Here is a 15,993-nt window from a genome sequence, read left to right on the forward strand (position 1 = left end):
GTACACGTTTTCATTCAGCTTGCGTATTCTATCTTGCTATTTTAAAAATTTTTTAAAAATCATCTGAAGGTTTCTTTCTTTCAAACAGGAGGCCGGCATGTTATAAATCAGATACCAGCCTAGTCTTGTTTAGTGTCAACTAGACAAGTTTGTCTTGAAGCTGCCGTATGTCAGGCTCTGTGGTACCAAACAGGCTCTGCATAATGGTGTTTTCATAATGGTGTTTTTGCCCTTTCTATGCCTTGCCCCAACTGTCCTCTCTGAAAGTGATAAATGAGTTTGATTAAGGGACTGGTCAGGTGGGGAGAAGTGTCTCCTGTTTGAATCCATGGTGGGTCAGAAAACAGAGTGGCACTGATTTCCTAACAGAAAGGAAGGTGGTCCAGGTAAAAACATCCTCCTTAACTTCAGTGTGGATTATTAGTATTCTGTCTGAGGCAGTTGTCAGTCCCCAGACCATGTGAAACAGTGCTTCTGAGCATGTATAGAACTCCTTTCCCTCACAACCAGTCTACCTGTGTGGTTTCAGATCAGCCAACGTGAATCAGAATGAGATTTATTAATACGGCATACGCCAGTCCAACACTTATGTAATTTATACATGAAATAAAAGATTACATACATAGATTTTACAAAAACAGTACCTAGTTAAAACTCTTGAATAATTGGTTCTTGTAGGTTATCCGGGCTGTGTAACCGTGGTCTTGGAATTTTCTTTCCTGACGTTTCGCCAGCAACTCTGGCAGGCATCTTCAGAGTAGTAACACTGAAGGACAGTGTCTCTCAGTGTCAAGGGTGTAGGAAGAGTAATATATAGTCAGAAAGGGGTTGGGTTTGAGCTGAGTATTGTCCTGCAACAGTATTGTCCTGTAAGTATCAAGATAATGTGCTAATGAGGGTATGGTATGTTAATATGGAGCCATTGTATCCTGAAGTGATCTGTTAATGTGTGTGATCCAAAACTAATCTGTATGGCTATTGTTGAATGTTGTCTTTGTCTGGAGGTTTTTCAGGGCAGGAAGCCAAGCCTTATTCATTCTTAAACTCTCCTCTTTTCTGTTAAATAATAATTTCTCTTGAATAATATTTAAAAAACTAAAATTCACCAAACATTAAAAGAGTTTATAGGTTTAATCTAATTGCCATGATCCAACTTTAAGTGGCGGACTTTGTATGCAATTGCACAGAATTTAGCTACCTGTTTTACCGTCTGGACATTTCCTTCCCAAAGGAGACAATCAGCCAGCCTGGTGTAGTGGTTAAGAGTGGTGGACTCTAATCTGGTGAACCAGGTTGGTTTCCCCTCTCCTCCACATGAAGCCAGCTGGGTGACCTTGGGCTAGTCACAGCTCTCTTCGAGCTCTCTCAGCCTCACCTACCTCACAAGGTGTCTATTGTAGGGAGAGGAAGGGAAGGAGATTGTAAGCTGGTTTGAGTCTCCTTAAAAGATAGAGAAAGTCGGCATATAAAAATCCAACTCTTCTTACACAGTTTCTGTTTCTTGCTTGGGACTCTTTTCCGGGAATGTGCCAAACAGTGCCTTTGGAGCGTAATCATTTTGTTTGGTCCCGAATGCAGAGATGCCTGAAGGCCGAGCCAGAAGATGTGTTGAGTGATCCGTGATCAGATCTCCTGGGTGTTTTTTAATGGTAACTTGCAGGTGCGGGTGGCCCTGATGTGTATCAGGGAGCGGGGGGGGGGGGGTGTCATTTCTTCTTTACTGTGCCATTTTCCCACCCTCAAATAGTCCCCTGGAGCAGTGGAGCTTCTTGGCATGGGTGCCAGTTCACCTTAAATGAAACACTGTGTTGGTGCAAAAGTCCCAGGTGCGTGCTTTTTTCCTCCCCTGGTGTCATCTGTTTAAATTAGGTCTGAGAAACAGTAGTTTGGAATTGGGAAACAGTATCACACCATATGCGACTTTTGGAATTGCATGACTGGAATGTTAGACAAAGAATTGATTGCTTTACCGGGGTCCGAACAATAAGGTAGGAGAGGCTTAATGAGTTGTCAGGACCCAAGAGAATGCCTGTACTAATCTCTGTAATCCTGATTGATTGCTGGGATGGATACAGATAGGATAAGTAATGGTCTGATCAGAGCGCTGATCAAATCACCTTAAGGTGACACAGTGGAGATTAGCTAGCCCCATTGTGTAGCCAGGCACACCTTAGGGCCAGGGGAAAAATACAATTGCCATCCGCCTTCCTGTCCAGGCTTGACACACAAGATGGATCCCAGAACTCTCTGACAGGCGTCCATTTTGTGGGGAGCCGTTTCTTGCTCTTATGCCAGACTTTGGCCCCCATGCCTTCATGGGCACCCCTTAGCGGGAGGAGGGGTCCGACTGCTTACAGAGTGGGCGGAGGGAGATGACATTGGAATGTCACCTCACCCTAGCCTTTTCAAGTAATTCAGAGACAGAACAAACCACGTTCAGCAAGAAAACCATGCAAAGCAAACAAAGGCAGCTGGAAAGACACGTGCCGGGGGTGGGGGTGACGCAGAGCCGACAGAGGCTGTTACAAATTTGCATTTCCAGCCGTCTAAAAAAAACCAGGCATTTGGATCTTAAGATGTGGGGAGTGAGGTGGGGCTAGGAGCTTTTATGAACCTAATGGGAACAATGAATTAAATCCCAACTAACTTGTTCTCTGCTTTCACTGTTTCTTTTTCGGATTAAAGGGCACTTTGGAGAAAGTCTGTCTAAAGCCGCCTTCCCAAACTATGCAGTCTGTCGAGGTGGTACAAAAGCCGCAGAAGACCTGGGATAAGAATGTGAACAGGTTGGTGGCTTTACATGTATGGGCACATTGGTATGTACCTATTGTCTCGCGCTTCTAAGAATTGCCTACCAGTACTGGATGCCACTGGATTTCTGCCCGGCGGGCAGAGTTTTTCTGTCGATTCCTTTTCTGTGTCACCCCCACACAGGCTCTGCATACAGTATTGTGAGAACAGCACAGACAAAGTAGGAACTATTCATTGACCAAATCCACTGGGCAGGCCTTAGGGTCATTTCACATGTTACAAAGTCGGCTTTCCCCCCCTCTCCCATAATACCAGAACGTGGGGTCATCTGCTGAAGCTGGAGGGGGAGAGATTCAAAACAGATAAAAGGAAGTATTTCTTCATACAACACATAGTTAAATTGTGGAACTCCCTGCCCCAAAATGTGGTGATGGCTGCCAACTTGAAAGGCTTTAAGAGGGGAGTGGACATGTTCATGGAGGAGAGGGGTATCCATGGCTGCTAGTCAAAATGGCTACTAGTCATGATGCATACCTATTCTCTCCAGGAACAGAGGAGCATGCCTATTTTCTTGGGTGCTTTGGAACACAGGCAGGACGGTGCTGCTGCAGTCGTCTTGTTTGGGGGCTTCCTAGAGGCACCACTCTGACAGGTGGAAAAGGCATGCATAATCAACAGGAAGCTCCGAAGCTGTCAGAGGGAAACAGCCCTGCATACTCTTCTAAAACTCCAGCCCCACCCGAGGCTCAGTCAAAAAATTCAAGTAGTTCCTAGCGAGTGGTTGATCGGTCACTGCTCTATATCAGCCCCCCACACTCACATGCTTCCAGAGCCTGAACAACTGTTGGCCTGAGTGAGCTTTGCTCACAGCTGATGTCTCATCCGACACTAACCCAGACATTGCTCTCTTGACATCAAATTTATCGCATCCTTCTTCTGCCCACAACTTCTCCACTTTTAAGATGCACATTTGGAAACAGATGGAGCCAAGCAACAGTCTGCCCGGCTTGTGAAGGGTGGGCAGTCTTCCAAGACAAGCGCCTCCGGTGAGGCTCTGATAGCCTCATTCACTGTCTTGTTTACTTGAAAGTAAGTTGATCTCAGTCAGGCTGACTCTCAAGTAAGCGTGCATAGGATCGCAGCCTTCCATGCACAACTGGGGCCATAGTTTAAATCCCGTTTCTATGCCTTTCCCAGGGTCAGGCCTGGTTAGGGCTGCCAAGTCTCCTGCTATGGAGGGAGACTTCCCAGCAGCAGCCCCTGACTAGGGTTGCCAACCTCCAGGTAGTTTGGCAATTCAAAATAAAAGCACCAGCAAAATTATACCCAATAAGGAAACTATAATGCAATGCAATTGCTGTTAGAAAAATATATTCAGAGTGAATTCTGTTAGAAAAATATATTCAGAGTGCATTCTTACTGACACAACCTAAGCACAAAAGGACTGATAAAGCTTGAAAACGTATCGCATGAAATGGAACTATACCGGATTTCCATTGCACAACGTCCGGTTTCTGCTGCCTAAACTGTTGCATTTGCACTTTATATGTATGGACTTTAAATGCTAGGCACTATAGCTCAGTTCTTTACTCACTCTGTAACGCCTTTGCGTCCTTATATTGGGTCTTTTAGACCACTTGTTAAAATTATTGTGTTTATCTGCTCAACTTAGGTTGTGTCAGTAAGAATTCACTCTGAATATATTTTTCTAACAGCAATTGCATTGCATTATAGTTTCCTTATTGGGTATAATTTTGCTGGTGCTTTTATTTTGAATTGCAAAAACTCCTGAGTAGCACTTGTAGCCGTCTTTGACTACTAACCTCCAGGTACTAGCTGGAGATCTCCTGCTATTACAACTGATCTCCAGCCAACAGAGATTGGTTCACCTGGAGAAAATGGCCGCTTTGGCAATTGAACTCTAGGGCATTGAAGTCCCTCCCCTCCTCAAACCCCACCCTCCTCAGGCTCTGCCCCAAAACTTCCAGCCGGTGGCAAAGAGGGACCTGGCAACCCTACCCCTGAATCTGCCACTGCTTGGTAGCCCAGCAGGAAAAAAAAATGGGTAAAAAATGGCTGTTGCTCCAACTGCATCTTGTCACTTCTGGGGCGAACCCAGAAGTTAAGGTTGCCACATCCCTCTTTGCCACTGGTGGGAGGTTTTTGGGGCGGAGCCTGAGGAGAGCGAGGGGAGGGACTTCAGTGCCATAGAGTCCAATTGCCAAAGCGGCCATTTTCTCCAGGTGAACTGATCGCTATCGGCTGGAGATCAGTTGTAATAATGGGAGATCTCCAGCTAATACCTGGAGGTTAGCAACCCTAGTCTGTAGTTTTGATCTAAGGAACGTTTATGTTCTCATGCACAGAAACATCATGCGTTTGAAGAATGCATTGTCATGACCACATTGGGGAACGAAAGCCGCTGTTAGACAGGACCCGAGCTACAACTTCAAAGCTTAATAGAATGTTCAGATATTTGGGCCCAGGTTTTTTGGACGTGTGCCTCAAAAAATATGCTTTGGCTTATTTTATTTTTTCCCAAAAGGAAATTAAGCCTGGAGGAATCTGTGGTCTTTTTTGACATGAGGTACATGGGTGTGACGCTCTCTGTGGGCTTGTTTGGTTGGGTGTGGTGGAATTAGCATAATAGACCATCAGCTATTTACCTTACCTGCAGGGTGTATGATTTAAACCCTGTTGGAGAGGCATTTAAGTGAATCACTGAAGGCTGGGCTCGTCTGAAGCATACACATGCATTGCACTCCGTGTGCCAAGATGGGGCAGATTGCGCTGTTGTGGGGAAAGGGGGGGGGCAAGTGCCTCTTCTTTTTTAAAGGAAGGTGTTGCGGGCCCCACCTGGGCCTGAAAATCATAATTTTCCACCTTGTAGATTACCTGCAATCCCAAATGTTAGAAAGGGAAAAATAATCCAAAACATATTTTGTAAGGAACTCTTCCAAAAAGCCCAAATATTTGAACATTCTATTAAGCTTTGAAGTTGCAGCTTGGATCCTGTCCAACCGCGGTTTTCGTTCCCCAATGTGGTCATGACAATGCATTCCTCAAACGCATAATATTTCTGTGCATGAGAACATAAACGTTCCTGAGATCAAAACTAGCTATACAGCCATACCTCAGTGGCTCTTACAATGATACATCCTCCCCTGACATACACCCAGGCTTGTAACTCAGTGAGGAGAGAAAGGCTTTGCACATGCTCAAAGACCCTGTCTTCCTCACGGCTCCTTTAATCTATCTAGATAGTGCATTCTCCCAAATTCTCTCAGGGTGACGTATGTTTTTTCACCCTTCTGAGTCTCTCAGCAACCCTGTGGTCTAGGCTAGGCCAAGGGACAGAAACTGGTCTCAGTTCACCCAACAAAATTGATAGCAGGAGGGGGGATTTGAACCCCAGCCTTCCAGGGGCACATTATCCATTATAAAACACATGAAGCAGCCTTCTACTGTGTCAGACCACTGTCTACCAAGATCAGTGGTCTTTACTGTGATGGGCAGCAGCTCTCCAAGAGAAATGGTTTTTGCATCATCTATGACTTGATCCTTTTAACAGGACAGGAGATGCCAAGGATGGAACCTGGGAAGAAGAAGAGTTGTTTTTTATATCCCACTTTTTCTCTACCTTTAAGGAGTCTCAAAGAGGCTTACACTCCCCTTCCCTTCCCCTCCCCACAACAGGCACCTTGTGAGGTAGGTGGGGCAGAGGGAGTTCTGAGAAAACTGTGACTGGCCCATGGTCACCCAGCATGTTTCATGCATAGGAGTGGGGAAACCAACCCGGTTCACCAGATTAGAGTCCACCAATCATGTGGAGGAGTAGGGAATCAAACCTGGCTCTCCAGATTAGAGTCTGCCGCTCTTAACCACGACACCATGCCGGCTCTCAACATTGTGCATGCAAAACAGATGCTCTACCACTGAACCACCGCCCTTCCCCAACACTGATTCAGATGTCCCCAGGGCTGAGCCATGCCATGCCATGCCAATCAGGATGGGCAGCACTGGGGATCCCTGTGCTTCTCTGTTTCCAACGCTGGGCTCTGTCAGCTCTTCCCCTGCCAGCGTTATTTCAGCATCCAAGGGAGAGCTGACCTGCACCCCCAAGCTGCCTTCCAAGTGTGAATTGCATGTGTTAGCTTTGTCATATTATGACCCAGTAGTGATTTGTATGCTTCAGTGTGAGATCTCTCTCTCCAGAAGGAGGCCCGCAGTTGAAATACAACCCCCATATCGGCGGCAGGAGCCATGAATCGGATACATTCTCACCTCCCTTGCAGCCCAGTTGTTTAATTTGTGGTGGGAATAGAACTCCCACACTGCACAAGGAGGCAATTTCTCATTGCAAAAAAAAAAGAGAGAGAGAAATTAAAAAAAAACTGTTTCCGGGTTTTCGCCTCCCGCCAAGCCAGCAGGATTCTGTAGGTCTCTGACTCCATTTGGAAGGGAACCAGGTTAGGCTCTTTCTTTCTTTTCTTTTTTCTTTTTGCCCCTGGACTTCATAAATAATCCTTCCCTCTTTTTCCCACAACTGAAATAGAGGAAAGTATTAAAGGCCATGAAAGAAGGGGATTGCCAATTTCACCGAGCCGTATTGCTTCGCATTGAGCTCATTCCCCAGGCTGCGAAAAGGCAGAAAGATAGCTGCTGTTCCAGTCAGGGAGGGTGGCGGCAGGTGGTTCGAGGGGGCGGGCGGGGAAACGCGCATCTGAAAAGGCTCCGTCTTTCAAGATTTGCAATGGAAGCTATTCCATGTGTCTGGTTTCTAAGTCCGGTGTAATGTTCTGAAATCATCCTTTGCGTTCTCAAGCTGCTTTCCTGCTTATTAAATGGGATGCTTAAATTGGTTTTTCTATTTCCTGCACCTGTCATCCGAACATTAAAAAAACAAAAACCCTACTTTGGCCAGCATGAGGATTGGACTTGAATGGGGCTCTCTTTGACTTTCTGTCTTGGATCAACAGTGTTCACAAGCGGTGCAGGCCAGGCTCAAGGAAAGGGCTGGCATCAGCATCCCGCGAAATGGGGCAGCTGCCAGGCCCCATGGCTCCCGGTTCAGCCTATGGCTGCCACCCCCACCTGTGAGCATGGGGGTAACAGCAGCAACAGGAAGTAGGGTGAGCAACAGGCAGGGAGTGATGGCTAGCAGGTGGGGGTGGTGAGTGGGAGGCATAGACTCATAGAGTTGAAAGGGGCCATGCAGGCCATCTAGGGTTGCCAATCTCCAGGTACTAGCTGGAGATCTCCTGCTATTCTAACTGATCTCCAGCCGATAGAGATCAGCTCACCTGGAGAAAATGGCTGCTTTGGCCATTGGACTCTATGGCATTGACGTCCCTCCCTTCCCCAAACCCTGCCTTCCTCAGGCTCCACCCCAAAAAACCTCCTGCCAGTGGCAAAGAGGGATCTGGCAGCCCTAAGGCCAACCTCCTGCTCAATGCTGGATCAGCCCACAGCTTTCCTGACAAGTGTTCTTCCAGGCTACTGCTTGAAGACTGTATAGCTGTTTCACTCACCGTCACCCCTCCAATGACTTACTTTTGGTCTTTGTTTGGATTATGCATGCTGTTTCTGACCGTCAGAGGTCGCCTCGCTCTCCCCCTGCATTTCCCCGCATTTTGCTCGCGTTTTCAAATTCGAGATAAAACAGGTCTCTGAAAACGTGGGCAAAACTCAGGGAAACGCAGGGGGAGAGCGAGGTGACCTCTGACAGTCAGAAACCGCATGCATAATCCAAACAAAGACCCGAAGTCGTTGGAGGGGTGACGGCGAGTAAAACAGCCATGCACAAAAGACCATAGTCAGGTCACAGAGAAGACAGCAACATTTTGCACAGCAGTGAAATCCATTCGTGCTTCAATGGGGAGGTGGTTTTATTTTATTGTTTTAAATTATGTAAATATTATTTGGGATTTTTAGTCTCTATAAACCATGGGATCAGAAATGATTGCATATTGGAATAATTAATAATTCTTTGTGTGTTTTAATAATGCCAGTGGTTGACTGTGATAATAAATGCTATTACTAAATCTTCACTGTACCATGGAAGTAGGGTTGCCAGGTCTCTCCTTGCCACCAGTGGGAGGCTTTTGGGGCAGAGCCTGAGGAGGGTGGGATTTGGGGAGGGGAGAAACTTCAATGCCATAGGCTGGTCGACCTTGGGCCAGCCATTCACTCTCAGCCTAACCTATCTCACAGGGTTGTTGTGAGGATAAAATTAGGGTTGCCAGCTCCGGGTTGAAAATACTTGGAAATTTTGGGGGCGGAGCCTGAGGAGGGTGGGGTTTGGGGAGGGGAGGGGCTTCAATGCCATAGCGTCCAATTGCCAAAGCAGCCATTTTCTCCAGGGGAACTGATTTCTATCGGCTGGAGATCAGTTGTAATAGCAGGAGATCTCCAGCCACCACATATTGTATATATTTGTGCTTTGTATGTGTTATGTATATGGTCCTTGTTTCATCTTATTAGCTTATAAAATTTGCACTTTGTGTATATATATCATTCTGTACTGTTTTCCTAACCTCGTGGTATTAGTACAGAGGTGCCTTTTTTCTTACCACCACCTGGAGTTTGGCAACCCTAGGATAAAATGAAGGAGAAGAGAATGATGTTCTAAGCCATTTTGGGTTCCCATTGGGGAGAAAAGTGGGATATAAATAAGTAAGTAAAGAAATAAATGAGGAGGGTCCTTGTACATATAGCCTGCTCACCCCCTGCACTCCTGCAGCTAAAGCCCATGAAACTGTAAAGCTATCAGCTGAAATCAAAACGCAATTAAAGGGTGAAATTGAAAAGAAAGAAGGGAAATCTTCTCCGGCCCTTGTGAATCTCCGCTCTGCCCTGAAGGCTGTGGAGGCCAGTGAAAGAGGAAAGGAATGAACATTCTTCCGGAGAGACAGCTCTGCATTTCGCCAGGGCAAAGCCCTTCCTGGCAGCGGTTGAAAATGCCAGTGTTCAGCCACTCCTCACTGATTTCTGAGCCAACTGCCCTGGGGGGCTTGATAAAAGCAGACCGTGACTCAGTACGAAGTGTTGGGTGAGAGGGAGAGGGGTGGGGAGACAGAAAAAGAGAAGGGCAGAGCCACGTGTGGATTTTCTGGAATCCATGCCATTCTCTGTTCTCTTGCCCGAAAAAGCTGGTTTGCACATACACCTTTGGCAGCAGGTAACACCTTTGGCAACACCTTTGCTTCTGGGTGTAGGGTTGCCAGGTCCCTCTTCACTACCAGCGGGATTTTTTGGGGGTGGAGCCTGAGGAGGGTGTGGTTTGGGGAGGGGAGGGACTTCAATGCCATAGAGTCCAATGGCCAAGGCGGCCATTTTCCCCAGGTCATCTGGGGTGGCCAGGTCCCTCTTCGCTACCGGCTGGAGGTTTTTGGGGTGGAACCTGAGGAGGGTGGGGTTTGGGGAGGGGAGGGACTTCAATGCCATAGAGTCCTATTGCCAATGCTGCCATTTTCTCCAGGGGAACTGATTTCTATCAGCTGGAGATCAGTTGTAATAGCGGGAGTTCTCCAGCTAGTACCTGGAGGGTGGCAACCCCAAGGTCATCTGACCTCTATCAGCTGGAGATCAGTTGTAATAGCAGGAGATCTCCAGCTAGTACCTGGAGGTTCAGTACAGGAATCCAGCCGTAAATGATGCCAAATATATTCTGGCTAAATCTTTACAGTATGTGGTAATGTAACCACCAACACCATATATTGCCAACAAACAAGTGTATTTTTTCTTATTTACAGAATATTCCAACAGGTAAGTTCGCAATTAATTCCTTTGACTAGTAAGTATTGAAGCAAAGTTCACTTAAAAATGTCCTTTTAAGGTGTATTTCTTTCTTTGCAGCACAGCAGGCTATTGAAGGAGAAAACGATCGTTTCGGAGCACGAAGCCCAATTCTTCCTCAGTTCTTCAAAAATATATACTGCGTGCAGTTATACATCACCATTCATAATATCAGGTTTCAGCTGAATACCATATTCAAGATTAAAGTGCAAAATTCTTCCCCAAAAGGGGTAAGATATTGGATTCCTTCCACTCCAGAAAGAAATACACCTTAAAAGGACATTTTTAAGTGAACTTGGGGCACAATCCCGGTGGATGTTCTGCGCAACTGGCAGTCATTTCAGTTTGGTCAATACTTACTAGTCAAAGGAATTAATTGCGAACTTACCTGTTGGAATATTCTGTAAATAAGAAAAAATACACTTGTTTGTTGGCAATATATGGTGTTGGTGGTTACATTACCACATACTGTAAAGATTTAGCCAGAATATATTTGGCATCATTTATGGCTGGATTCCTGTACTGAATTTCTCATCCTTTGGTAATTGTACAGAGGTGTCTGATTTTTCCTTCAGTACCTGGAGGTTGGCAACCCTATCTGGGTATATAGTTACTAACCTCCAGATCGGGCATAGGGGCAGCAATGGACACCCCGCAGTAAAGTCCTAATAGCAGCAACATTGTTTGCAGAAAGCAGCAGGTACATTTTGAGGGAGACAGCATGTTACGGAGCCCTCGTGTCAGCAAAAAGGACTTTGTTTCAGATGTGCAACGGGAGTTTGGTGCCTCCCGGATATAATATCAGCCCTTTCTACTTGCAAAGAAAAACATAAACCCCTGGAAAAGCTTGCAGGGAGTGCAGTCTTGACCAAACTGAAATGACTGCCAGTTGCGCAGAACATCCACCGGGATTGTGCCCCAAGTGTCCAATTTTTATAATGCATTCTCGGCAGGTAGGGTTGCCAGGTCCCTCTTCGCCACCGGGGGCAGGTTTTTGGGGTGGAGCCTGAGGAGGGCGGGGTTTGGGGAGGGGAGGGACTTCAATGCCATAGAATCCTATTGCCAAAGCTGCCATTTTCTCCAGGGGAACTGATCTCTATCGGCTGGAGATCATTTGTAATAGCAGGAGATCTCCAGGTAGTACCTGGAGGTTACACACGCATATGTACACAAAATGTACCACTGGTGATGCACTGGATATGAAAGTTTTATATCCAGTGCATCAGTGGTACTTTTTGTGTGTATATATATGTGTGTGTGTGTGTGTGTGTGTGTTCCAGGTACCACTCCCCTTTTTGTATTGTATACGTAGTACCTGGAGGTTGGCAATACTAAGCTAGTACCTGGAGATTATCCCTCTGGGAACCGGTCTGACTTTCCTAATAATGGAACAAATGAAAATTGGATTACACTAGAGGTGTTTCCAGTTATAAATTGGGAGGAGACTTTGTACAGTCATGTATTGAATTGAAGAGGGACTGAGGAAGAATCGGAAACGGACGCCTCCCCTTCTTTTCTTGACATTTGGAACCTGCTTTTTCTCTTGTACCTGGCTGAAGGACATCTGAAAATAAGAAGTTTCACTACTACATATACTCTTACAGGCTTTTGTACCAATACTGGACTTTTATATCACATGCAAGCCCATTTGGGGATAGTAATTCTGTGTTATTTACCTGGCTATTTATAGCTATTAGGACAGATATATAGTTGTGCTGTCATTGGTCCTGTTTTCCATGTTATGTAGCTTGTACTATATTATATTTTGCACTTTGTGATACACTTTTGCTCCTGTGTTTGTTTCCTTACATTCTGTACTTACACAGTGGTGTCCCTTTTGAGTAAGTACCTGGAGGTTGGCAACCCTATGAACCCTGGCAGTTGGACTACGTTCCTGCCTGGCCAGGTCTTGGTTTAATCTGAGCCACGTTTAACCAACGTCGACTCGTCAACACCGTGTCCCTTGCCGTGCCCCCATAATGTCACCACATCAATCCTTCTATTCTTTGAGTGGCCCCCGTGTTTATAAAGCTGTCCCTTTGGGGAACAGAGCTAAACTCCAATCTGGCATGCAGCCGACAGGCCGCTGCGGGCTTTGCAAGTGACCTGCTTTGCATTATTGGGGAATGCACGCTCCCTTCCACATGTGGCAGACAGATTGTGCCTGGGGCCATGGACTGGCGAGCTGGCAGCACTGCTCCAGCTTCTGATCCGTACAGCCTGCATCGTTTCACTTCCCGCCTCCTCTCTCTGTTCCAACTGAACACAGAAAGTGAGAGGGGGCCAGCTGGAGGTGAATCCTTCTTCTGTGGTTGCTGGTAACTCCTTAGCTGAAGGTGAACACCATGCACAATAACCATTGGTTCTGACCTGTTCATTTTCCCTCATATCATTTTCTGTAGGGCAGTAGTAGGGTTGCCAACCTCCACGTGGTGGCTGGAGATCTCCTGCTATTACAACTGATCTCCAGGTGACAGAGGTCAGTTCACCTGGAGAAAATGTCCACTCTGGAAGGTGGACTCTATGGTATTATACCCCATTAAAGTTCTTCCCTTCTCCAAACCCTGCCCTCCTCAGGCTCCACCCCTAACATATCCAGTTATTTCCCTCCTCGGAAATGGCAACCCTAGGCAATAGTCTTCAGCTTTTCCAGATCCACTGAAGAGAGCTGCAAGGATATGACAGGAAGTCATGTGACATCAGAGTAGGGTTGCCAGATCCCTCTTCACCACCGGTGGGAGATTTTTGGGGCACAGCCTGAGGAGGCCAAGGTTTGGGGAGGGGAGGGACTTCAATGCCATAGAGTCCAATTGCCAAAGTGGCCATTTTCTCCAGGTTAACTGATCTCTATAGGCTGGAGATCAGTTGTAATAGTGGGAGATCTCCAGCTACTACCTGGAGGTTGGTAACCCTACATCAGAGGCATCAGACAGGAAGAGGGGACAGAGAATTATGACCTCACCAGGATCAAAGACAGAACCATGACAGACCAAGAGAACTGGAGGACGGGAAACCCAAGCCAAATACTAGGAGGTGGACCATAGTGAGGAACAATCCAAGGGTCAGAGTCACACAGGAATCCTTCCCACTGGTAAATGATCTCTCCTCATCAGGGTTGCCAACTCCAAGTTGGGGCTTTTGGGGGTGGAGCCTGAGGAAGGTTGAGTTTGTGGAGGGGGAGGGACCTCAGCAGGGTATAATGGCATAGAGTCCGCCTTTCAAATAGGCCGTTTTCTCCAGGGGAACTGATCTCTAGGGCTGTTGAAAAAAAAATTTCGGTAAAATTCGGATTCGGCAAAATTCGGCCTGTTTTGATTCGGGAAACGCCGAGGTCCGAACTCCCCCGATTCGGATCTGTGGAATTCGGCACTAAGTTCGGAGTTCGGGGAAAAAATTGGCCGAATAAAGCCATTAAAAACACATTTGCGCCTTTCCGCGGCTCTGGGGGGGGCATGTTTGGAGGTAGAGGTTCCAAACTTTCAGTGTAGCTTGAGGGGACCCTTCTTGCAAGACCCCCAAGTTTTGTGAAGATTGGGTCAGGGTCCCCTGAGATATGGGGCCTGGAAGGGGTCCCCCCCTCAATCTGCCCATTGCAATAAAGCCATTACAAACACATTTGCAGCTTTCCACGGCTCCGGGGGCCTTTTTTGAGGTAGAGGTCCCACACTTTCAGTGTAGCTTGAGGGGACCCTTCTTACAAGAACCCCCAAGTTTTGTAAAGATTGGGTCGGGGGCCCCCGAGTTATGGGGCCCGGAAGGGGTCCCCCATCTGCCCATTGGAATAAAGCCATTAAAAGGGATGTACTAAAACGAATGACAAGTCAGCCCATTGGAAGCAATGGGAGAGGCTGCCTAGCCCATTGAAGATAATGGGAGAGGGGAATGTGGGTTGATTTGCATTGACTCCACTGAAATACATTGCAGGGGATGTACTAAAACGAATGACAGGCTAGCCCATTTGAAACAACAGGAGCGGCTGCACAGCCCATTGGAAACAATAGGAACCAGCCAGAGAGAGACTCACTGACCCACAGTTAATTCCACACAAAATTGGCAACTGGTGAAAACAGTAGAAAGCATAGTCCCACACAGAGGCAATCAAGCCCACCTCCCAGCAGAACAGGTAAACCCACCCCCCTTTGGCTTCCCCCCCCTCTCTCTCACACACACGCAATCCCCCCCACATACACACACAGAGGAAAAAAATTATAGAGAATTATAGAGAAAAGCCCCCAAATGGGTCTTACTGTGTGTGGATGTCTTCTTCTCTTCCATCAGGAGCAGGGACTGGGAGTCAGGACTCAGGAGTAATCCAATACGATTCTAGCAGACTCTCACACACATACTCTCTGGCCATTTATGCACGGGAGGTTTTGCCTTGGATTTGCCGTTCTCTAGATGCACATTAAGGATTGCCAGCTCCCATTCATTCCAGTGGGTGGATGGGGGGGACCCCATAACTCGGGATTAATTGCCTTTTAGTCAGACCCCCCGGGCCGGGGTAATGGTACTGCCCAACTGCCGAGGCAACCAGACCCCTGGGCCGGGGTAATGGTACGGCCCAACGCGAATATGTTTTTAAAGGCTGTATTCCAATGGGCAGATGGGTGGGGAGACCCCTTCTGGGCCCCATAATTCGGGACCCCCTGACCCAATCTTAACAAAACTTGGGGGTTCTTGCAAGAAGGGACCCCTCAAGCTACACTGAAAGTGTGGGACCTCTACCTCCAAAAATGTCCCCCCCCGGACCTGCTGAAAGCCGTGGATGTGTTTGTAATGGCTTTACTGCAATGTGCAGATGGGGGGGACCCCTTCCCGGCCCCATAACTTGGGACTGTAAGGATTTGTGAAACTTAATTAATTGGCGGCAGGGCACACCCGTGCCATTTTAATATTGGTTCCACAGAACCCTGATTCTTGCCATATTGAAATATTGATTATAACAAATTCTGGGTCTATGGAATGCTCCTAGCCAAAGTTCACTGACTGTATAGTGACCTCCTTACCTCAGTAACCTTAAAGGGATTAGCTTCGGGTAATCTCATCATTCTATGTAACAGACAGCCAATGTTTGCTCAAAGGATGCTGGCTTCAAGATAGAATGTATCATTGTCTTTCTTTCCTTTTGATCTCATTAATCATTAATTGTGGTATGCCTTGCCTAAGTTCCATTGTGTGATCACTGACTGACCTTTGCTATCCATTGTAATATTCCTTAATAAAACTGAGAGATCACTGGGGCAATTCAGATTGATCTCTGGAACTCAAGACACTGTATGCATCTTCCCTCAAAGCACCATGCGTGCTTTCCCCAAGGCACTTTCAGGGTGCCTTTCCTTCATGGGACCCCCTGACCCAATCTTCACAAAACTTGGGGGTTCTTGTAAGAAGGGTCCCCTCAAGCTACACTGAAAGTTTGGGACCTCTACCTTCAAACATGCCCCC

Source organism: Euleptes europaea, chromosome 18, assembly GCF_029931775.1.
Source record: "Euleptes europaea isolate rEulEur1 chromosome 18, rEulEur1.hap1, whole genome shotgun sequence".
In the NCBI taxonomy this organism is placed as follows: Eukaryota; Metazoa; Chordata; class Lepidosauria; order Squamata; family Sphaerodactylidae; genus Euleptes; species Euleptes europaea.